Source organism: Pristis pectinata, chromosome 35, assembly GCF_009764475.1.
Source record: "Pristis pectinata isolate sPriPec2 chromosome 35, sPriPec2.1.pri, whole genome shotgun sequence".
Taxonomy (NCBI): Eukaryota; Metazoa; Chordata; class Chondrichthyes; order Rhinopristiformes; family Pristidae; genus Pristis; species Pristis pectinata.
Genome location: NC_067439.1, coordinates 8,004,037 through 8,027,359, shown reverse-complemented (window position 1 = coordinate 8,027,359; position 23,323 = coordinate 8,004,037). Strand labels below are relative to the sequence as shown.

General features: G+C 46.9%; 1 long non-coding RNA gene across 1 annotated transcript in view; it reads left to right on the top strand.

Annotated features, from left to right (window-relative positions):
• The first annotated feature begins 716 nt into the window (after positions 1-716).
• Positions 717-23,323, top strand: part of LOC127586422 (uncharacterized) — a 34,824-nt gene continuing 12,217 nt past the window's right edge. Inside the window, exon 1 of the long non-coding RNA XR_007958682.1 lies at positions 717-787. This is a non-coding gene — a long non-coding RNA (uncharacterized LOC127586422). The remainder of the gene's footprint in view (positions 788-23,323) is intronic.

The following is a 23,323-nucleotide window of genomic DNA, read 5'->3' as shown; positions in this document are numbered from 1 at the left end:
TTGATGGGATTGAATGACCTTCGGAGAACATCGAACATGATGAAGGACCCCTCCCACCCCAGTCATTCTCTCTTCTCCCCCTCCCCTCCCACTGGGCAGAAGATGAAAAGCCTGAGAACATGTACCACCAGGCTCAAGGACAGCTTCTATCCCAGTGTTATCAGACTCTTGAACGGACCTCTTGTACGATAAAGATGAATTCTTGATCTCTGAATCTATCTCGTCATGGCCCTTGCACCTTATTTGTCTGCCTGCACTGCATTTTCTCTGTAACTACAACACTATATTTTGCATTCTGTTTCCCTTTTTACTACCTTGATGTACTTATGTACGGAATGATCTGCCTGGATGGCACATAAACAAAATATTTTCACTGTATCTCAGTACATATAAAAATAATAAACCAATAAACCAATACCAATACCAATAGAAGGGGATTGGGTATGCTAGGACCCTGTGAAATGGGCTGACTGGAAAGTGACCCAATTCATTGGCCAATTATAAGGATCAGGAATGTACTTACAGTACTTGGTTTGCAGTGGCTGAGTGATAAGTGTTGTCTGACTTCAGCTGCCAAAATAGCCTGAAGGTTTAACTTGGAATGAGATTCCTCTGAGTTAATCCGTTACAACATGTTCTAACTAACAGCCCTTCTCCTGGACTCCTATCAATAATTCATCTTTTGAAACTTACTGCAGTCAAGGTTTTATCTACCACAGCACTTCACAAAAACGATAAGCATTGTTGAGGAATTCGACAACATCAATGACCACTGGCTGCCTTTAAGGTAAGGGCACGGTCCCATAGTGGGTGAACAGCCGGGGGTGCAGACAATTGATTCAAGGGTGTGAGTTCAAATCTCACCACGGCTACTAGGGGAAACTTAAATGCAAATTAAATAGATCTTGAATTTGAAAAAAACAAGCTAGTCTCAATAATGGTAACCATGAAACTACTGGATTGTTGTAAAAACCAACTCATGTCCTTCAAGGATCTGCCATCCTTACCTGGTCATTTACAAATCTGGCCCCACTGAAATACAAAACAGGCTGGAAACACTCAGCGGGTCAGGCAGTGTCTGAAAAGTGTTTCTCTCTCCACGAATGCTGCCTGACCCACTGAGTGTTTTTGCAAGATTTTCTGTTTTTATCACAGATTTCTGGGATCTGCAGTTTTGTTTTGATCTCCAGCCCTACCGATGTGGTTGACTCTTAACTGCCTCATCAGTTCAGGGGGCAATCAGGAATGGACAATAAATGCTGGCACAGCCAGTGACGTCACACCCTATGAATGAGGTGAAAGAAAATCTTAGTGGGGGCATTGGGTTAGGCAACTGAAAGGTTACTCCACAAGGGGGGTTTTAGGGGATCCTCAGGGAGATATGCGCTGAGAAGACTCTCAGGGGTGGGGGAGGTGGAGACGGAAGCATTAGGGAGGGAATTCCTGAGCAAGGGACCCGGGAGCACAGGACCTAGGGACTCAGGGAGCGCGGCTACCGATATGGACCAAGGGAATAAGCAATGGAGGAGTGCAGAGATGGCGGAAGGATGTCGGGACTCAGGGAGGTTTCAGAGACAAGGAAGGGAGAGGCTGTTTAGTGTTTTGGTGAGAACTTCGAACCTGAGGCATGGTAGGTGATGAAACCATTATAACAATATCTGGGAGCCAACCAAAGCACTCCTTCAACAACACCTATACTCCTTTTAAGAAACGGGATATAGTCGGCCTGATCTCCCAAGTATAACCTGAGTCATACAATCACCCAGCAAGGAAACAGGCCCTTCGGCCCATCGTCCATGCCACCCCCATCAAGCACCCAGCTACAACAAAAGAGTTGGTCATTGACTTCAGGAAGTGGGGCGGGGTACACACCCCTGCCTGTATCAATGGTGCTGAGGTGGAGATGGTTGAGAGCTTCAAGTTCTATAAATTGGTGTAAATGTCACCAATAGCCTATCTTGCTCAAAGGAGTATAGGTGTTGTTGAAGGAACGTGTTGGTTGGCTCCCACGTAGATGTTATGGCCAAGAAAGCACACCAGCACCTCTACTTCCCCAGAAGGCTAGGGAAATTCGGCACTTACACAATAACCCTCACCAATTTTTATAGATGCACCATAGAAAGCACCCTATCTGGATGCATCACAGCTTGTATGGCAACTGCTCTGTCCAAAACCACAAGAAATTGTGGAGAGTTGCGAACATAGTCCAGTCCATCACAAAAACCAGCCTCCCCTCTATGGACTCCATCTACACATCTCGCTGCCTTGGGAAAGCAGCTGGGCATAATCAAAGATCCCACCACCCCAGTAATTCTTTTTTCCCCCCACTTCCATAGGACAGAAGATACAAAAGCTTGAGAACATGTACCACCAGGCTCAAAGACAGCTTCTACCCCACTGCTATAAGACTCTTGAACAGACCTCTTGTATGAAAGTAGATGAACTCTTGATCTCTGAATCTAGCTCGTCAAGGCCTTGCACCTTATTGTCTGCCTGCACTTCACCTTCTCTGTAACTGTAACGTTATATTCTACATTCTGTTATTGTTTTTCCTTTTGTAGTGCCTCGATATACCTATGTATGAAATGATCTGTCTGGATGGCACACAAACAAAGTTTTTCACAATATCTTGGTGCCTGTGACAGTAATAAACCAATTATCCATTACCATTTACTTGCACTTGGCCTGTAGCTTTCTATGCCTTGTTGATTTAAATGCTCGTCTAGCACACGCGTGTTGTCCAGTATGCAACCTCAAACCTACTGTATGATCTTGGGGGAGGATTAAAGGCACATAGAATTGGACTCAGGGAATTAAGTTGTGGGACAGATCAAAGTGGCAGTGAGGCTAATAATTCCAAGAGTTGAGAATAACAAGAGAGGCAATTGTTCGGTTGTCTGCAAACTGACACCCCGACATTAGACCTCACTGTGACATGGGGTCTTCTCATTGACTCTTGGAATCTGACAGTTCCAGAAGCAGAGAGACTTTGGGATCAGTAGAGTTCTCAAATCGGAATTAGTTGGCTTCCATCCTCTGGGTCATCAGTGGCAAATCGATAGAATGTTGGGAAGTGAGCCAGGGAGGGGGGATGTTAAGGTGTCCCAGCCACAGAGTTTTTCCCGGGATATGATGGAAGGTTTTCCAACTCCAATTGCCAGCTTTGGCTGATGTTAATGACCTCTGACCGCTCCAGGCGGAAGGGGACAGGCCAGAGTCTTCAGTTAGAACATGGCAGATCTACCAGGATCTGCACGATCCGTGCCAAACTCTGGAGCTTCCACAGATGAATAAGGCGCATTGTTCACCATGGTAATACTAAAGTCTTGCTTCCCATGTTAGTCGTTGCTGTGGAAACTAAGTGCAACCTCATATGGAGACATAAAAGACTGTAGATGCTGGAGCAGCACACAAAACGCTGGAGGAACTCAGTGGGTCAGGCAGCATCTATGGGGAGAGATAGACAGTCATCGTTTTGGGTTGAGACTTCATCTTCATCTGGGAGGTGAGGAGAAGAGGTGGAGCAAGAGCTGGCAGGAGATGGGTGGATCCAGGTGAAGGGGGAGAGAGGCAGTTGAGGGAGGGGGAGAATGGGAATGATGTAAGAAGATGGGAGGTGATAGGTGGAAGTGACAAAGGGCTGAAGATGACGAAATCTGATAGGAGAGGAGGGTGGACCATGGAATAAAGGGAGGGAAGTGGGGAGGAAACATTGACTGTCCATTCCCCTCTATAGATGCTGCCTGACCCTCCAGCGCTTTGTGTGTGCAACTTCATTTACTCTGGGGAAGGAGAGGGAGGTTCAAGTGATCAATTGCAATTGGGACACTAACCAAGAGAAGCCAAAATGGCTCCCACCTACCCCAGCCCTACAGTAAGGCTCCCATTAACCCAGTCTGATGTTTTGGACACCAGTAATACCCACCCATTGGTTGAGTGGTTGTGGCACAGTGGCACAGCTGGTAGGGCCGCTACCTCACGACGTCAAGAGACCCAGGTTCAATCCTGACCTCAGGCGCTGTCCATGTGGAGTTTGCTTGTTCTCTCTGTGACTCTTTGCATTTCCCCTGGATGCTCCAGTTTCCTCCCACATCCCAAAGAAAAAGTACGGGTTGGTAGCTCAATTGTCCACTGTAAATTGTCCCCAGTGTGAGGGTGAGGGGTAGAATCTGGGGGGAGTTGATGAGAATGTGGGGAGAATATAAAAAAAGGATTAATGCAGGATTAGTGTCAATGGGTGGTTGATGGTCAGCACGAACTCAGTGAGCCAATGACATTAGAAAGGGAAGATGAGGTGGAATAATACAGTTCAAGATTGGCCAAAGGAATTTTTAAATGCTACAAAGATTTAGGGAGGAACTTTCCAGATCATAAAGCATCCAATTCTGGGGCATTGGGCTATTGGAGACACCACCTTGCGGATGGTTTGCTGAGCTGGGTTGTGCGCAGGGGTCGTGGGATTCCACTTCAAAGAACAGAACAACACTCCTGGGGCCTACAACCAGCAACAAATGAACGGGCCTTTACCCCTTTGCTAGTTATGGGAGCTTGCTGTGCACAGATTGTCTGCCACGTTTCCACGGCGACCACCGTTCAGAGGGCATGTCGAAGGCCATTAAGGCCCTTAGGAGGTCGTGTTGTGGAAAATATGATATAATTGCTTTCTCTGGTTGCCATGGGAACTCGGACACAACACCGAGTTGCACATTCATACCCCGCCCTCTGATCTAGCAAGAGACTGCGCTGCTAATTCTTACTAAACCTTGCAACAGGAAAGTACCACAAAAAAAAGCACTAAACACATGCACACACACACACAAACACACACACGCACAGAAACACGCACACACACAAACACGCACACACGCAAACACACACAAACACACACACATACACAAACATACACAAACACACAAACGTGCGCACGCGCGCGCGCGCGCGCGCACACACACACACACACACACACACACACACACACACACACACACACACACACCATCCATATCCCATGGGAACAGACCACACTGAGCTATTGTCACATTGGACGTGGGCCACAGTGACCAGGAAGGAAGAACAATATTATTGTTCCAACATCTGGAGGGTGAAGGCAGCAACAGCTGAAATGCATCTCACTTGTTTGGAGAGGAAAGAAAATGTGTGTGTGTTTTTATTTAATTGTAAATCCGTAGCCTCCTGGGGCACCTGCTTCCCCTCTCACTCGCCCTTGAAGTTGCCTGGGAGCCTCAGCAATGGCAGCTGGAACTCTTCAGACATCGACCTCGGGGCCAGCTCGGCTGTTGCGGGGGGTCAGACTGCACACCACGAGCTGGGAAACAAGAGCCACCTCCAAGGGTCTGCGCTGTAAGCGTCCCCTCACAAGGGGGATTTTTCCCCTTCTTCGCATCCCCCCTTCGCCAACCCCATTCGCCTTTGAGAGACGAGAAGGCGTGAGAACCCAGACTTTGTGCTGGAGGAGTAAAGTAGAAATTCTCTTATTTAATTCTCCTTTTTCCGTCTTCCTTTCACTTTTTTATTTAACTTCCCGTTTCTTCCAAGTTTCTCTCCAGATTTCTCTTTTCTTCACTTCATCCTTTTTATCTTTCTCTCCGCCTTTCCTTTCTCTTTCTACCATTCTTTTTACTTTCATTTTTTTTCGCTATCCGTTCCATTTTCTCTTTTATCTTTCTGTCTATCCATTTCCTTCTTTTATGTCCCTGCCTCTTCCTATCTGTTCCCTTTCTTTCTATCAACCCCTTTCCCTCTCTATTCTTTCTCTCACTAAATATCGTTCCTTTTCTCTTTCTTTTTTCCTTCCTTCTTTTCCCGTCGTTACTGATGCCCAGGGAAATCTCCGTGAAGATTCTTGCTTCCCTCTGCTGCATCCAACCCGTGTTTAAAACCCTCCAATCCCGCCTCCCTTTCCCTGCCCGAATCACAGCTCTATTTATACAACTAACTTTTGATTTCTTTTAACAGTCCCAGGCCACCATGGCTTCCAAGGGAAGACCCAGAGCCCTCCCACAGTGTCCGAATTCCTGCTGGTTCCACTGGGATTGGCTTTCACACTCACTGGTCTTAGTGGCTGCAGTGAACTCTGCCCTACTGGTTCCTCGTGACGATGAGATAATCCTCTCAGGTGGGACTCCTGGAAAGAGGAGGAACCAGGGGTCAGAGGTCCTCAATAAAACAGGCCCAATCACCACAATTAGCAGTGACTGGGGCTTGGAGTTAACCCCCTCAGTTCTGGATGGTGTTCATCTCCCCAGCAAGGGAGAATATACTGATCAAACCACCAAGGTGACAGGCTAAATTTTAATCTCCCATTTCCCGCCCTGTCTCCAAAGGTCCTGGGTCTTTAGACTATAAATTGATGGTTTAGGTTCTCCAAACACAGAGACAGAGGCTACACGGGTAGACAGTAACTGAGAACAGTCCAGTGTGCTCTGGGGCACAAGTCAGGTGGTACTAAAGTACAGGGTGTACAGGTAACCAGGTAAAGGTCACACATGGGAAGAACCCTCCACACCACTGACAGCACCTACAGGAGGTGCTGCCTCAAGAAGGTGGCATCAGGAGCCTGAAGACCCACACTCAAGGTTTCAGGAACAGCTTCTTCCCCTCCACCACCAGATTTCTGAAAAATCCGTGAACCCATGAACACTACTTTGTTATTCCTCTTGCACTATTTATTTATTTTTGTAACTTATATGGTAATTTTATGTCTTTATGTCTTGCACTGTACTGCTGCCACAAAACAACAAATTTCACGACATATGTCAGTGATAATAAACCTGATTCTGATTCTGGTTCTATCATCAAGGACCCCCACCATACGGGTCACACCCTCTTCTCGCTGCTACCGTCAGGCAGGAGGTACAGAAGCCTGAAGTCCCACACCATCAGGTTCAGGAACAGCTACTTTACTACAACGATCAGGTTCTTGAACCGACCTGCACAACCCTAACTCTACCTCAGCAACGGAACACTACGGACCACATCTTGCACTGCTGTGGACTTGTCTCTGATTGTGCCCCTTTTTCTTGTACTAAAGTCTTGTTTTGCACAGTCTTTTCTTCACTGTCTTGTATAACTGATGTCCAACTTATGTTCTGTGTGTTGTCTGAACCTATGTGTCTGTGCTGCTGCTGCAGGCAAGGTTTTCATTGTCCCTGTACCTCACCGTACTTGTGCACGTGACAATAAACTCGACTTGACTTAGTCACAGGGGTACGTCACACATTCATGGTGGGTTTAAGGGGGTGAGAGGGTACAGACTGCACATTCACAGTGGTAGCTGGGGTGCAGGTCATCTGGAATCATGTTACACATTGACTGGGGTTAAAGCAGGGTCAATGGGTACCGGTCACACACTTATGGGGATATAGGCACACGGGCACTGGGAAATGAGCTACATGTATATGGGGTGCAGTCCAACGAGCTCTGGGGTACAGAATATACTGTCATAGTGGTATAGCTCTCGTTAGTGTTGGGGTACAGACCACATGAGTACTTTACACATAGGTTAGATACAGAGTAAAGCTCCCTCTACACCGTCCCATCACACACTCCCAGGGCAGAGACAGCAAGGATTAGATACAAGAGTGAAGCTCCCTCTACACCGTCCCATCACACACTCCCAGGGCAGAGACAGCACAGGTTAGATGCAAAGAAAAAGTAAAACAAACTCCACACTGTCCCATTGTACACTGTTAGGTAAAGAAAATCAGATAGTTACATTATTTGGGAATATAAAGCTAGTGTCAATTATTCGTTAATGGATTCATTAATGTCTGTCAGCGAAGGACACCTGCCATCCTCACCTGGGCTGGCTTATACGTGACTCCAGACCCACCAATACGATTGAAATTGATTGGATGTCCAGACTCAAGGATAGTTTCTTCCTCACTGCTATCGGACTTCTGAACTAATCCCCTCTCTCACACCCCCTCCCCGGTGGTGCTGCCACATTCTTCAACACTTAATTCTACCTCTTCTGTTATTGTCACTTTAACATTTCTCTTTGCACTACTTCAGATCGCACAACTCTGCACCATTCCATTACATTGCTCTCATCACTGTATTTATTATCACCATGCATAGTGTTTACTCTGTGAGCTTCACGTGAGCAAGGAATTAAATTGCACCCTTGCGTATATGACAATAAGCTAATCTGAATCATGATTGCACCTCTGAGGTGACCCAGAAAGCCACTAAATTTAAGGGATAATAACAACCAGATGTCATGGTGCTGAGTGCTGGTTCTCGATTCTGCCCCTTATCCCCATTGATGGTGCTTTGTTGTGCAGCACATGGTTTCCATGCACTACTATTTGCCTAATGACACACACCTGAGTGCCATCAGGGGACTAGTATAAGAACCCTGTTTGCACAAACACTGGTTGCCAGATTATTGGTCTCTCCTTGGGTATATTGTCAGCTTCTGGCTGCTTAGAGCTGTCAACTCTAGAGCAGTTCTGGTTTTGCTGTTTCTCCTAGAAAACCCTGTTTCTGTGTTGGGACTCTGCCGAGTCCCGAGGCAAGATTCCTTCTGTTTGCCGTTCTGCATGTGGTTCTGAGGAAGTGTCTCGGCCTGGCGTTCTGCATTTGGGTTCTCTGTGATTTTGCTCTTCGTGTGATATTGTGACACCAGGCCCTGTCAGTAACATCCACCTTGATCAGTTTTCTCAAACCTTTACATTGGTGTACTGCTTGGAAGAAAAACTAGGGTCTTTAACTACAGTTTCCTGGGTGATATTTATGTACTGATAACCATCACTAAAACAGATCACTCAGGGAGCCTATGGATCTAAGCTCTGGGAGGTCCATCACCTCATTGCCTCTCCTTCCTCCCATGTCTATGACTGTCCCCTTTGACCAAGCTTTGGGCCACCTCCCCTTAACAAGGAGTATTGGCCCTGGGACGCTTTAATACATCACGGGCCATGTTTGACTTTTCTTTTGCAGTCTGCAGGATTGCAGAGGAACCTCTACCATCTGTAAGTGGGATCCTGAGTCTGACCAAGTCTCGGGAGCGTAGGAATGTTCCCAAGGGGGACAAGAGGTCAACAACCTGGATTTCAATCAACTTCCTTGTGTCAGTCAATTAAGGAGATTCGGAACTACTCTTCCTGAAGAGGCTCTTTAGACTCCAGTCAGCCAGAACCCTTTCTTTACAAACCTTTCTCAGCTCTTCACACACATCAGTGACATTTCACACAGGGTGAGAGGAGTGACAGACTTGAGTGCTGTGGCTCCATGAGAAAGTTTATTCAGGTTCAATCCCAGTCAGGCAAGTTGGGGGTGGGTGCTGATTACAGGAACAATACCTGCCAAGACAGATGTTCCACATCTGCGACTGTGAGAGTGAGGCTGGTGCACTCTCGAGTTAACCCCTTGGATTGTGCCTGTACTACTGTTTGAAAGAGCCCTGAAATTCATCCCAATCCTGTTGTGTATTCTCTGTAAACTTAGAGTCATACAGCACGAAAACAGGCCCTTCAGCCCAAGTGGTCCATGCTAACCAAGGTGCCCCATCCAAGGTAGCCCTATTTGTCCATGTTTGGCCCATAAGTGTAGCAGTTAGTGTAAAGCTATTACAGTGCCAGCGACCCTGGTTCAATTCTGGCCACTGTCTGTGAGGAGTTTGTACGTTCTCCCCGTGACTGTGTGGGTTTCCTCCGGGTGCTCTGGTTTCCTCCCACTTTCCAAAGGTGTACAGGTTAGGAAGTTGTGGGCATGCTATGTTGGCGCTGAAGGCCTGGCGATACTTGTGGGCTGCCCCCAGAACACTCTATGCAAAAGATGCATTTCACTGTGTGTTTCGATGTACATGTGACTGATATAGAAATCTTATCTTATACATGTACCTGTCCAAATGTCTTTTAAAAGTTGTTATTGTACCTGCCTCAACCACTTCCTCTGGCAGCTCACTCCAGATAGATACCACCCTTTCTGTAAAAAAAACTTGTTCCTCAAGTTCTTATTACACCTTTCCCCTCTCACCTTAAACCTATGCCCTCTAGTTCTCGATTCCCCAACCCTGGGAAAAAGACCGTGTGCGTTCACCCTATCGATGCCCCTCATGGTTTGATGCACCTCTATGAGATCACCATCTTGTCCCATTCAAGCACATGTTAAATTTCCTTCTGAAGGTTCCTGTTCAATTTGCTTCTTCCACCAACCTCTCAGGCAGGGCACGGCAACTCACTGCATTAAAAAAAATTCCCTTCCTGTTGTTTTGTGTCATACGCTGTCCCGTTCCCCACTCAGCCGTCAAGTTGAGTTTATTGTCATGTGCACAAGTACAATGAGGTACAATGACAAACTTGCTCGCAGCAGCATCACAGGCACGTAGGTACAGACAACGCACAGAACATAAATTATACATAAATTATACAAGACAGTGAAGCGAGAGAGAGAGAAAAACTGTGCAAAAGCAAGACAGTGCAAAAAAAGACAGTAGTCACCTCATTTTTCTCAAATGTCGACCCAAAATGTCACAATTCCTTTCCCGCCAGAGATGTTGTTCCTCCGGCAAACTATTTGTTGTTAAGATCTTTACATCTTTTTCATTTAAATATTTACAGGATTTACATCACTTTCATGTTAAAACATTATTATCCTTGTCCAGGACACACTTCAGCCTCCACAGTCTACACTGGTCCTGGAAAATGTTCAGTGAGCCGTGATCCCTCTCCTGGGACACCGGGGCACTGACGTATCCTCGGAAGAGGGGCAGGCAGTCAGCTTGAATGGACCCCTTAACGGCTCACTGCCTGGACCTGCCAATGGCCATTTTGGCCAGGCCAAGGACCAGACCAACAAGGTGGTCTCCAGAATGGTCTCTGAGCTACACTGTCAAGTCAAGTCACCTTTATTTTCATGTGTACAAGGACGGTGAGGTACAGACACAATGAAAAACTTGCCTGCAGCAGCGTCACAGGCTCAAAGGTACAGACGACACACAGAATATAAATTGTACATAAATTATACAAATCAGTGAAGAGAGAGGGAAAAAAGTGTGAAAAAACAAGACTTAGGTACAAAAAAAACAGACACAATCAGAGACAAGTCCACGGCAGTGCAAGATGTGGTCCGTAGTGTTCCGTTGCTGAGGTAGGGTTAGGGTTGTGCAGGTCAGTTGTAGGAAAGTAGCTGTTCCTGAACCTGGTGGTGTGGGACTTCAGGCTTCTGTACCTCCTGCCTGACGGTGGAAGGCGGAAGATGGCATGACCCGGATGGTGGGGATCTTTGATGATAGATGTTACCTTCTTGAGGCGGCGCCTCCCGTAGATGCTGTCAATGGTGGGGAGGACTGTGCACTGCATCCTGATTAAGCAACAGCTCAGTTTTAAAAATCTCAGCCTTATTTTTCTGATCCCTCCTGGTTCCCTGCATAATCCCACCCTCCATCTCCATAATCACTTCTCCCTCCCTTCACACCCCACCTCCCACAACTCTCTGACACCCTTGACCTCCTCCAATCCAGACTTCCCCCACTGTGGCCATAACTGGGCCCTGAGCTCTGGACACTGACACATGCACCACCAGGCTCAAGGACAGCTTCTATTCCGCTGTTATCAGACTCTTGAATAGACCTCTCTTACGCTAAAAGATGAATCCTTGATCTTCCAATCCACCTTGTCGTTGCCCTTGCACTCTATTTGTCCATAGTGCACTGTATTTTCTCTGTAACTGCAACACTATATTCTGCATTCTGTTTCTTTTTACTACCTCAATGTATTTATGTATGGAATGATCTGTCTGGATGGCAAGCAAGCAAAAGCTTTTCACTGTACCTCGGTACATGTGACAATAATAAACCAATCCTACTACCTTCCTTCAAAATTCTTCCTTGTCCAAGGACGTTTCAGAAGTTTTATGAATACAGTTTTTCATTTTTAAGCCTAAATCCTCCAGTAAACAATCTTGTTCTTCCCTCCCTCCCTCCCTCCTTCCCACCAATAAAAGTGTTCAAAGAAAATGGAAAAGGACAATACCCAATTTTGTTTACTTACACCTCTGCATTTGCCGTAGGAAATCCTGGTAACATTTTCTCGACGTTCCTTTATCTTCGAGCTCTCGTTTCTCGAGCCAGATAGTTCTGGGTTCATCCTGAGCACAACGGTCTATGCTGGCGGTCCCGCGTGCAGTACTGAGGAATGCCACACTGTTGGAAGTGCTGTCCTTCAGCTGACATTTTATACCGAGCTTCTGATCTGCCCTTCTTCTGGTGCTGACCCGAAACGTTGACCGCCTGCTTTTCTCCACGGATGCTGCCTGGCCTGCTGAGTTCCTCCATCATCATCGTGCTATAAGGAGAGGTTGGACAAACTTGGGTTGTTTTCTCTGGAGCAGCGGAGGCTGAGGGGAGACCTGATAGAAGTTTATGAGATTATGAGGGGCATAGATAGACTAGACAGCCGGTATCTTTCTCCCAGGGTCAAAATAATAGAGGACGTGCATTTAACGTGAGAAAGGGAAAGTTCAAAGGAGATGTGCGGGGCACGTTTTTTACACAGAGAGTGGTGGGTGCCTGGAATTCGCTGCCAGGGGTGGTGGTGGAGGCAGATACAATAAGAGGCTCTTAGTTAGGTACATGAATATGCAGAAAATGGAGGGATATGGGCCTTGTGCAGGCCAAGGGGACTAGTTTAGTTAAGCTTTTAATTACTAGTTTAATTAATTTGACACAACATTGTGGGCCGAAGGCCTGATCCTGTGCTGTACTATTCCATGTTCTACGTTAAACCCTGACATCGGATGATGAAGAGGTGAAGAATAGTTCCTGGAGGCTAAAGGTCTCCACTCAGCAGGAATTCCTGGATTATCCAGGGATGAATGAAATTACCCCTAATGCTTCCCATCAAATGAAGCATGAACAGGTTGGGAAGGAGGTCACTGAAATCTCCAGCAATCGACAATGAAAGGTGGCTGAGGAAACCACGGCCTGTAATTAAGGCTTAAGTCCAACACAATGTCAGGTTTCACCATATCCTCCCCAGTAATCAACCCTGGAAGGGAGTGCTTTCTCCTCTCTCAGCGATAACACTTCATTTGGTGACTGTACAATGACTTCAGAGGAGTGCCTCACCTCTGATCTCTCCCTGATCTCCCGCTTAATTACCTCGGCCTGTAATCTTAGCTGCCTTGTGAAGGAGCAGTAAACACTCAGGACTGGGAGACGTGTTTATGTTTAGGCAGGATGCAAGGGGAAAGATAATAAGCAGCTTTCAATCACTGGATACTCTTTAAAAGAGGTTTAAGGAAGGTTCTCTCCGTGCCTGAGGGCCCAGGTGACAACCTTCATCAACCTCAGCAAGGGACTTTGTTCAAACAAGTTACCTGCAGAATGAGGAAACCTCAGTAAATGTGCCAAACCGAGGCACCCAGGCCAGGAAGCTGACGTTCCTTTCAGCACGTAATGTTTTAATTCCAAATATTCCCTGATTTTCAGATCTCTGTTCTCATTTCACACTGTCCATCACTTCTTCCTCCTCCCGGTTTCTGCAGTCTCTAGGACTGTCACTGCTCCAGATCTCTGCGCTCCTCCGACTTCCTGGAGCGAAGTAAGCTAACCCGATAGGGGTGCATAAGATTATGACCAATATAAATAAGGCAGACAGTCAAACCTCTTTCCTGTAGGGGTATCAAAAGCAGGGGAGCAGAGGCTTAAGGTGAGAGGATCGAGATCTGAGGGGTAAGTTTTTTTATACAAAGAGTGATTGATATCTGGAACTCACTACCAGAGGAGGTGGTGCAATCAGATGCAATGCAGCATTTAGACAGACATTTAAATAGGGAAGGCATAGAACGATACGGTGCTAATGCGGGCAAATGGGAGTAGTGTAGATGGGCAGAAAGGTCGGCATGGATGTGGTGGGCTGAAGAGCCTGTTTCTGTGCCGTATGACTCTGAGTCTCTTACTCTTTGACTGTCGATCCCCAAATCTAATCACCCCACCCATTCCCGCCCCACTCCTCAAGGGCAGCTGTTTCTTCAGCAGCCTGAGCCCCGAGCTCTGGAAACCCCCACCCCCCCAAGTCCTATTGCCCCTCGTAACCTTTCTTGTTGCCTTTGCCATTCATTTCCTTAGGTGGAGTCAGATTATGCCCTTGTAAAGCTCCTTGGAAGGTCTTATGGGACGCTTGCTTCCTCCCCTCTGTGAATGAGGTCCCTCGTTAACACTGTTTGAGTGGGAGAGGGGTCAATATTATCGCATGGGGCAAGACGAACGTCCTCCATTAATCTGGTGCCGGCCACTCCATCATCAGCCTGACTACTCTCCAGCCAGCAGCGGCCAGACGGAGTTCAGAGTCTGGAACCTGCATAATTCCCCTAACACGCTCTGGGAATTTGGACTGAGGAATTCCTGCATTTACCTCACACCTTTTGGACGTGCAGGTTCCGTGGCCCATTAGAACCACATGGCATCACCCTGTGTGAAGTATGGTCACCGCGGTAAGGCACAGGGACAGTAATGGAACAAATGGACAAAAGCAAGTTGTTGGCCCCTGTCGACTGTTTTCCAAGAAGGTCCAGGTGGGGAAACAGTGGTTCTTGTCTGCTTCAAGGAATCGCACATTCTCATGGGTTAGAAACAGAGTAAATCTTCCTCTGCACTGTCCCATCAAACATTCCCAGGGCAGGAACAGCACAGTTAGATACAGAGTAAAGCTCCAGACTTAAGAACAGCTTCTTCCCCACTGCTATCAGACTCCTGAACCAAACACCTCCTTCACAACCCCTTCCCGGTGGTAAAATACCTCCTATTCCACCTTGGGACAATGTCTCATATTCCTGGGACAACACCTCATGTTCCGCCTTGGGAGTCTCCAACCTGACGGCCTCAACATCGATTTCTCTAACTTCTGGTAACCCCGCCCTTTCTTTTTCTCCCCCCCCCCCCCCCACTCCTTTGTCTTCCCTTATTCCTGTGACTCCCTTCCCCACCTTGATAACCTGCCCATCTCCTCTCCTCCCCTCCTCCATCCTTTATTCCATGGTCCACTGCCCTGCCCTACCGGATTTCTTCTTCTTCAGCCCTTTGCCTCTTCTACCGATCACCTCTCAGCTTATTACACCTTCCCCCCTTCCTCACCCACCTACCTTCCCCCCTCTCACCTGGACTCACCTCTCCCCTGCCTGCGTGTGCTCCTCCCCCTCCCCCCACCTTCTTATTCTGGCTTCTGCCCTCTTCCTTTCCGGTCCTGATGAAGGGTCTCGGCCTGAAACGTCGACTGTTCGTTTCCCTCCGTGGATGCTGCCTGACCTGCTGAGTTCCTCCAGCATCTTGTTATTTTTTCATTAAAGTTCCCTCTACGCTGTCCTGTTACTCTTACCCAGGGCAGCACCACACAGAATCAGAATCAGGTTTATTATCACTGTCCTATATGTTGTAAAATTTGTTGTTTTGCGGCAGCAGTACAGTGCAAAGACATAAAATTACTGTAAGTTACAAAATAAATAGTGCAAGAAAAAGTAGAACAAAGTAATGTTCATGGGTTTCATGGACCGCTCAGAAATCTGCTGGTAGTGGGGAAGAAGCTGTTAAATGCAGGTTATTGGTCAGAGAAAAATTTTCCTAATCTGGGCACAGCAAAGTCCCACAAGAAGCAATGGGAGCACTGAAGTCCATTAAAATGTGGATTTTAATTGAGGGAGGGGTTGGAAGAATCCTTGGGTGTTTCCCAGAAGGGTGAATGGCCTCCCCCCGTATGGCTCCACAGATCACGCCTAGGTGTTTGTTGGAGACAAAGAGGCTGGCCACCCTGATGTGCGAAGGGTTAAGTATAAATAGGTCTCCTCCTTTCCTCATATTTCCCGTCCTTCCCCATCAAAAGCTGTTTAACTCTGGCCCCTTCCTCACAGCCGGAGTTGACAGGATGATTTCAGACCCAACTCCCGCTGCTACACCCAATTAGACCCAAACTCCCACAGCTCAGCACTCTCCCCATCGACGCACAATGCCATGACTCGCTGTAGTTAACACTATTCTGTAACCATGCCAGCAAGGTGTCACGGAAACAATGGAAGACCCCGAGAGGTCATTAGTATTTTTGCCTCGCTAGGTTTTTCCCACATTTTCCCAGCTCAGTTTGTCAGGGGGTGTCGAGCAAGGGAGATTGAAACCATTTTGTGCTATTTAATTAAAAGTGAATGCCTTTTAATCAGTGCCTTCAGGCTAGGGGCGAAATGGCTTCCCTGACGTGCTGCTCAATACTTCACTCCAGGGAAGGTAGGCCTGGACTTTTGCTTTTAATACTTTTCCTTCTTCCCAGGAACCTTGGAGTTTTCAATATTTTAAGGGGAAATGAAGGAACGGAAGCAAAGAGAAAAATTTCTGTTGTTCAGGGAGTCATAGAGTAATAACAGCATGGAAACAGGCCCTTCAGCCCAACTGGTCCATGCCAACCATGGTGCCCACAAAGCTAGTCCCATTTGCCCGCCTTTGGCCCATACCCCTCTAAATCCTTCCTATCCATGTACTTATCCAAATGTCTTTTAAAAGTCGTTATTATACCTGCCTCAACCACTTCCTCTGGCAGCTCATTCCATATATGACCACCCTCTGTGTGAAGAAGTTGCCCCTCAGGTCCCTTTTAAATCTTTTCCCTCTCACCTTCAACCTCTAGTTTTTCATTCCCCTTCCCTGGGAAAAAGACTGTGTGCGTTCACCCTGCCTATGCCCCTCATGATTCTATACACCTCTTAGAAGGTCATCCCTCAGTCTCCTATGCTCCAAGGAATAAAGTCCTAGCCTGCGCAACCTCTCCCTATAACTCAGGCAGCATCCTCGTAAATCTTCTCTGCACTGTTTCCAGTTTAATGTGGTCTCTCCTATAACAGGGTGACCAAACCTGTACACAATACTCCAAGTGCGGTCTCACCAACGTCTTATACAACTGCCACATCACATCCCAGCTCCTATACTCAATGCCCTGAGTGATGAAGGCCAGTGTGCCAAAAGCCTTCTTCGCCACCCTGTCTACCTGTGATGCTGCTTTCAGCAAACTATGTACTTGTACTCCTAGGTCCTCTGTTCCACAACATTCCCCAAGGCGCAACCATTCACTGTATAAGTCCTACCCTGGTTTGACTTCCCAAAGTCGAACACATTGCACTTATCCAAATTAAAGGCCATTTACAAATCTTCGGCCCCACTTACCCAGCAGATCAAAATCCCCCTGTAACTTTTCATAACCTAAATTTTGCTAAAAATTGGAGGCAAGGTTTCAAGAGTGAAATGCTTCTACGTGAGTGGAGTTATCAACTCTTCCCCAGACAAACGTTGATGTAGGGATCGATTGTTAATTTTAACTCAGAAGTTGGTAGGTTTTTGGTTAACTTAAAAAAAAGTAAGGTAAATCAAAAAAGCTGCAGATGCTGGAAATCTGAAACAAAACCAGAAAATGCTGGAAACGCACAGCAGGTCAGGCAGCACCTGTGGAGAGAGAAACAGAGGCAATGTTTCAGGTTGAAGACCTTTCATCAGAACTCGGAAAGAGGGAGAAAAACTAGTCAGAATCAGAACCAGACTCAGAATCAGAATCAGATTCATTATCACTGACATATGAACGTGAAATTTTTTGCTTTGGGCGGCAGCAGTACGGTGCAAGACGTAAAAATATATAAATTACAAAAATAACTAAATGGGGCAAAAAAAAAAGAATAATGAGGTAGTGTTCATGGGTTCATGGACCATTCAGAAATCTGATGGCGGAGGGGAAGAAGCTGTTCCTGAATCATTGAGTTTTAGTTTATAAGAGGGCCGAGGTAGGGATGGATAGGACAGAGGGAATGTCTGCGATAGGGTGAGGCGTTTGTAGGGAGTGTTGTTAATGGAGACACAAGAGGCTGCAGATGCTGGAATCTGGAGCAACAAACAATATGCTGGAGGAACTCAGCAGGTCGAGCAGCATCTGTGGAGGGAAAGGAATTCTCAATGTTGTTGGTCACATTTTGTCTTTATTTAGTAATTGTTCTCACGTGAATTCCAGAGAGAGCAAATTTTTATTCCGTATCTCAGATTTTTGTTTGTGATTTGTGAATTCCATAAGGGCGAGTTTCCATTTCCTGAGAGCACAGGGATACACCGTATGCTGGGAACACTCAGCAGGTCGAGCAGCATCTGTGGAGGGAAAGGAATTCTCAATGTTGTTGGTCGCATTTTGTCTTATTTAGTAATTGTTCTCACGTGAATTCCAGAAGAGTAAATTTTTATTCCGTATCTCAGATTTTTGTTTGTGATTTGTGAATTCCATAAGGGCGAGTTTCCATGTCCTGGGAGCACAGGGATACACCGTATGCTGGGAACACTCAGCAGGTCGGGCAGCATCTGTAGAAGTGAAGGGGTTAATGTTTCAATTCAAGGATTTTCCTGGGAAAGGGGGGATGCAGGGATGTTTGTTGAGAAGGGAGGGAGGGGTGGAGAGAATGAATAGGAATGTCTGCGGAGGAGTGGAGACCAAGGGGGGGGGGGGCTGAATGAGCCACAGGTTGTTGGTGCTAGCTGAGAGAGGGTGGTGAGGGTGTGTCAGTCTGACTGGAGGAAATGTGAATAGAGGGAGGTAAACGAGGACAAAAGAGAGATAACAAACAAATAGTGCTGAATCTGTGAGGTGTTGGACACAGCAGCTACTGAAGATACAAATGCTGCAAATAGTTATTGCGAATGAAATCAAATAGCCCAGAATGGAGGCTGTTCGGCCCATCGTGCTTGTGCCAGATCCTTGAAAAGAATGACCCGATCAGTCCCGCTCCCCCTTCATATTGGTGCACATACCCCTTGCCACAGCCAATGGGAATCCAAGCCGACCATGCCCAACAGCCAATCAACCACCAACCCGACCACAGCTGATCCGAACCTGACCTGAGCCCAAGGAGTCAGTTTTTTTTTGTATCCTGGTCTGACTCTGATGCACATAAACAGGTCCTGTCAGGCTCCGGTTGGGTCGAGACGGCACAGTGGTGCAGCTGGTTGATCCACTGCCTCATAGCTCGAGAGACCAGGGTTCAATCCTGAACCTAGGATCTGTCTGTGTGGGAGTTTGCACGTTCTCCCTGTGAACACATGGGTCTCCTCCGAGTGCTCCAGTTTCCTCCCACATCCCAAAGACATGTGGGTTGGTGGGTTAATTGGCCGCTGTAAATGATAGAATACTGGGGGGGGTGGGGGAGGGAGTTGGTGGGAACGTGGCGAGAATAAAATGGGATTAATGTGAGATTAGTTTAAATGTTTGGGTCGTGTGAACTGGATTAATCAAAGGGTCTATCTCCATGCTGTATCCATGACTTTCCCCTAAATCTTTTAATTATCCTATTTGCCATTAACTTTGCTTCCACCCCCCACCCCCACTGGATTCCGCAACACTACACCATAAGAAAACAGTGCCTCCTGCAGCCTTGGGTTATGTCACCTTGTGGTTACTAATGCCTCTGCGCTGGAGATGGCGGAAATCAATGGGAAGGGAAGTTCAACACAAGTAAGGGTGAGGTGGTACATTCCAACAGAAAAAATACAGAGGTCACTAATTACTTGGAAGGTGAGGACTGCGGAGAGTAGATACAACTGCAGATACAGTGCAGTGGTGCAGCTGGCAGAGCCACTGCCCCCCAGCACCAGTGACCCAGGTTCAATCCTGACCTCCTGTGCTGTCTGTGTGGAGTTTGCATGTTCTCCCTGTAACTACCCATCCCAAATGGTGGCCTTCGCTAGCAGGGGCATAGAATTGGATTGATTTAATTGGAATTGGTTTATTATTGTCACATGTACTGAGATACAGTGAAAAAACTTAGTTTTGCAAGCCAACCATGCAGATCATTTCAAAACATAAGTACGTCGAGGAAAAGCAATAACACAATGCAGAATATGGTGTAACAGCTACAGAGAAAGTGCAGTGCAGCAGACAATAAGGTGCAAGGGCCATGATGAGGTAGATTGTGAGGTTAAGAGTCCATCTTTAACGTACAAGAGGTCCATTCAAGACTCTTATAATAAAAGTGGGATAGAAGCTGTCATTGAGCTTTTGTATCTTCTGCTCAATGGGAGGGGGGAGAAGAGAGAATGTCCGTGGCAGGTAGGGTCTTTGATTATGCTGGCTACTTTTCCGAGGCAGCGAGAAGTGTTGACAGAGTCCATGGAGGGGAGGCTCATTTGTATGATGGTCTGAGCTGTGTCCACAACTCTCTGCAATTTCTTGTGGTACTGGGCAGAGCAGTTGCCGTACCAAGCCGTGATGCATCCGTATAGGATGCTTTCTACGGTGTATCTCTAAAAAATTGGTGAGGGTCAACAGAGACATCCAAATATGCTGAGGTAGGGTTAAGGTTGTGCTGGTTGGTTCAAGAACCTGTTGGTTGTAAGGAAGTAGCTGTTCCTGAACCTGGTAGTGTGGGACTTCAGGCTTTACATTCCGAAGAGTAGAAGTTGATTACTGGGAGAAGGGGGTCAGTAGCATCCGAATACTCACAGAACACCTGTTTACAATGGGATTTGGAGTGAGGCATTTTATGTCCTGCACAGATTTGAGAATAATACTGAAGAATTAAGATTTATTTTATCATGACCCTGCTTATCAGAAGAATACAATGGTGTGGTTGTGCTTATTTGAATGCTTTATGAAGCAAAATGGTATAATAGAGCCATAGAGTCATACAGCACAGAACAGGCCCTTCGCCCGATTCATCCATTCCGATCAAGATGCCACTCTACAGCCAGTCCCATTTGCCTGCATTTGGCCCATATTCCTCTAAACTTTTCCTATCCATGTACCTGTCCAAGAGTTGTATTTAAACTCAATTATTTTGTCAACTTATCCAGTACACAATGGTGCAGCAGACCAGTGGTGGGAAGCAAAAAAGACAGACTGAAGAAGCAAGGGTGTTTCGGTTTGTTATTCCAGAGACTCTGATCATCAAACGTTCTACTGTGCTGCAGAACATCACCACTTATCACAAGGGCTTATATTCCTGCTGTCATTAATGAGCAGCTCAGTTCTGGGAGCTGGGGGGGGATGGTGGGGTGGGTGGAACGGCTGCTGATGCAGCAACAGAATCACAATCCAAGGCAGGGAGGGCGACAAGGCCCGAGTTTGAGTGCTAACACTACCCAACTAATCTGACATTCGGGATGTTGGAGGCAACAGCCCAGACCAAAACATCTCTTGTCAACATCGGAAGTAACTCGTGTCCATCACTTAAATCCGCAAGAAAAGCAATGGGACAAGGGAGGGTTGGGTGATGGTGAGGGGAAGGCAGGAGCTGATCTGGTGGGGAGGGGGGGTGCAGAAGAAAATGAGATTCCACTGAACAGGGTCATCGACAGCAAGACAAGGGAAGACCAAGAGGCTGGGAAAGCACACAGACGGGCTAAACCTGTGTTGTTGGATCTAGAGATGATATTGTCCAGAAGGTTCTTTGGAAGTCAAGAATGAGGCACAAATCTTATGCTTACAGCAATTTTATTAGATGTTCCTCAAGGTCAAGCAGTGGCAGATTGAAACAGTAAGGAGCAGCAAAAGAATAGCAAGCAAGTCACAAAAAACTAGAGGGCGCATGTTCCCCTTTATACTGCAAACTAGTTCAAGCAGGAAGATAAGGGAATCTTCTCTGATAGGAACAAGAACAGCCTTGATTTACGCTGCCTTGACATCTCAGGGCCACAAAGACACCACAGAACCACAGAGCCAATGACAAGTGACTCAAAATCTACTGAAAATTTACAGATAAAACAGATGATTATACAAACATATAAGCAAGCATGAGGTCAAACTACAAGAAAAAATAACAATTTAAATAGCAATTTAGACCTTCATCCAACAGCGTGAATATGTGAATCATTCATCCCCAAGAAGGAAAAGGCAGAAAATTGTGTGACGTAACGTTCGAGAGTTCAAGGAACAAGTTGCCCTTCTTTTCACGGTTTCTGAATTCGTTTTTGTTCCTCGTATCCTGTGCCCTATTCAACAGTTCAGGAGCACAACACATCTCATGTCCTAATGTGGCTTATTGCTGCACCAGCGCCTCTACTTCCTAAGGAAGCTAAAGGAATTCAGATGTCCCCGTTGACCCTCAGTAATAGAAAGCATCCTATCCAGATGCATCACGGATTGGTACGGCAACTGCTTCTGCCTGGGACCACAAGGAACTGCAGAGAGTTGTGGACACAGCTCAGCACATCACAAAAACCAGCTTCGGTAAAGCAGCCAACATAGTCAAAGACCCCTCCCACCCCGGACATTCTCTCTTCTCCCCCCTCCCATCGGGCAGAAGATACAAAAGCCTGAAAGCACGTACCACCAGGCTCAAGGACAGCTTCTATCCTGCTGTTAGAAGACTACTGAACAGCCCCCTTGTACAATAAAGTGGGAGTCTTGACCTCACAATCTACCTCGGTCATGGTCCTTGCACCTTATTGTCTGCCTGCACTGCACTTTCTCTGTAACTGTAACACTTTATTCTGCATTCTGTTATTGCTTCACCCCTTGTACTACCTCAACGCACTGATGTGATGAAATGAGCTGTATGGATGGCACGCAAAACAAGGTTTTGCACTGTACCTCAGTGCATGTGACAATATTAAACTAATTTACCAATGTACCATTTAGTCTGACAACTTCCCTGCAGAATTACAGTGTAATGCCTCACGGGTGTTAAAGCTGTGGCAAATTGTGCCTATTGTACTTGCCTCCCTATTGCGCCACGTTCCTCTCCCCACACTTTCCTCTCTCCTGGTTCCCCACCTCCTCACCTCCTTTCTCGCCCCGCTCCCCTCATTCCACATATCCTGCCTTATTCCCCCCTTCTCTGCCAACCACCCTTTCATTCACTGTTGTCCCCTCCTCTCTATCTCTCTCCAGGGCCAAGGGCCGAGTTCTGGATTTCTGACTGAGTGGATATAACTGACAGATCAAATCCTGTCCTTCACACAACCAGCTTCACATTCCTCAAACACTCACAGTCACGGACAGGAGGGATGAGGTGTGAGTAAACCCTCATCCCAGGAGAAAAGAGAGAGAGAGAGAGAGAGAGAGAATGGAAACAGGCCCTTTGGCCCACTTTTACATTAATCCTACCCCAACTAATTTAATTCTCCCCGCCTTCTCATCAACTCCCCCTGGATTCTGCAACTAGTGGCAAGGCACGGTAGTGTAATGGTTAGTGCGACGCAGTGACGGTGCCAGCGACCCGGGTTCAATTTCAGCCGCTAGTCTGTAAGGAGCTTGTACGTTCTCCCTGTGTCTGCGTGGGTTTTCTCCTGGTGCTCCGGTTTCCTCCCACATTCCAAAGACGTACGGGTTAGGAAGTTGTGGGCATGCTATGT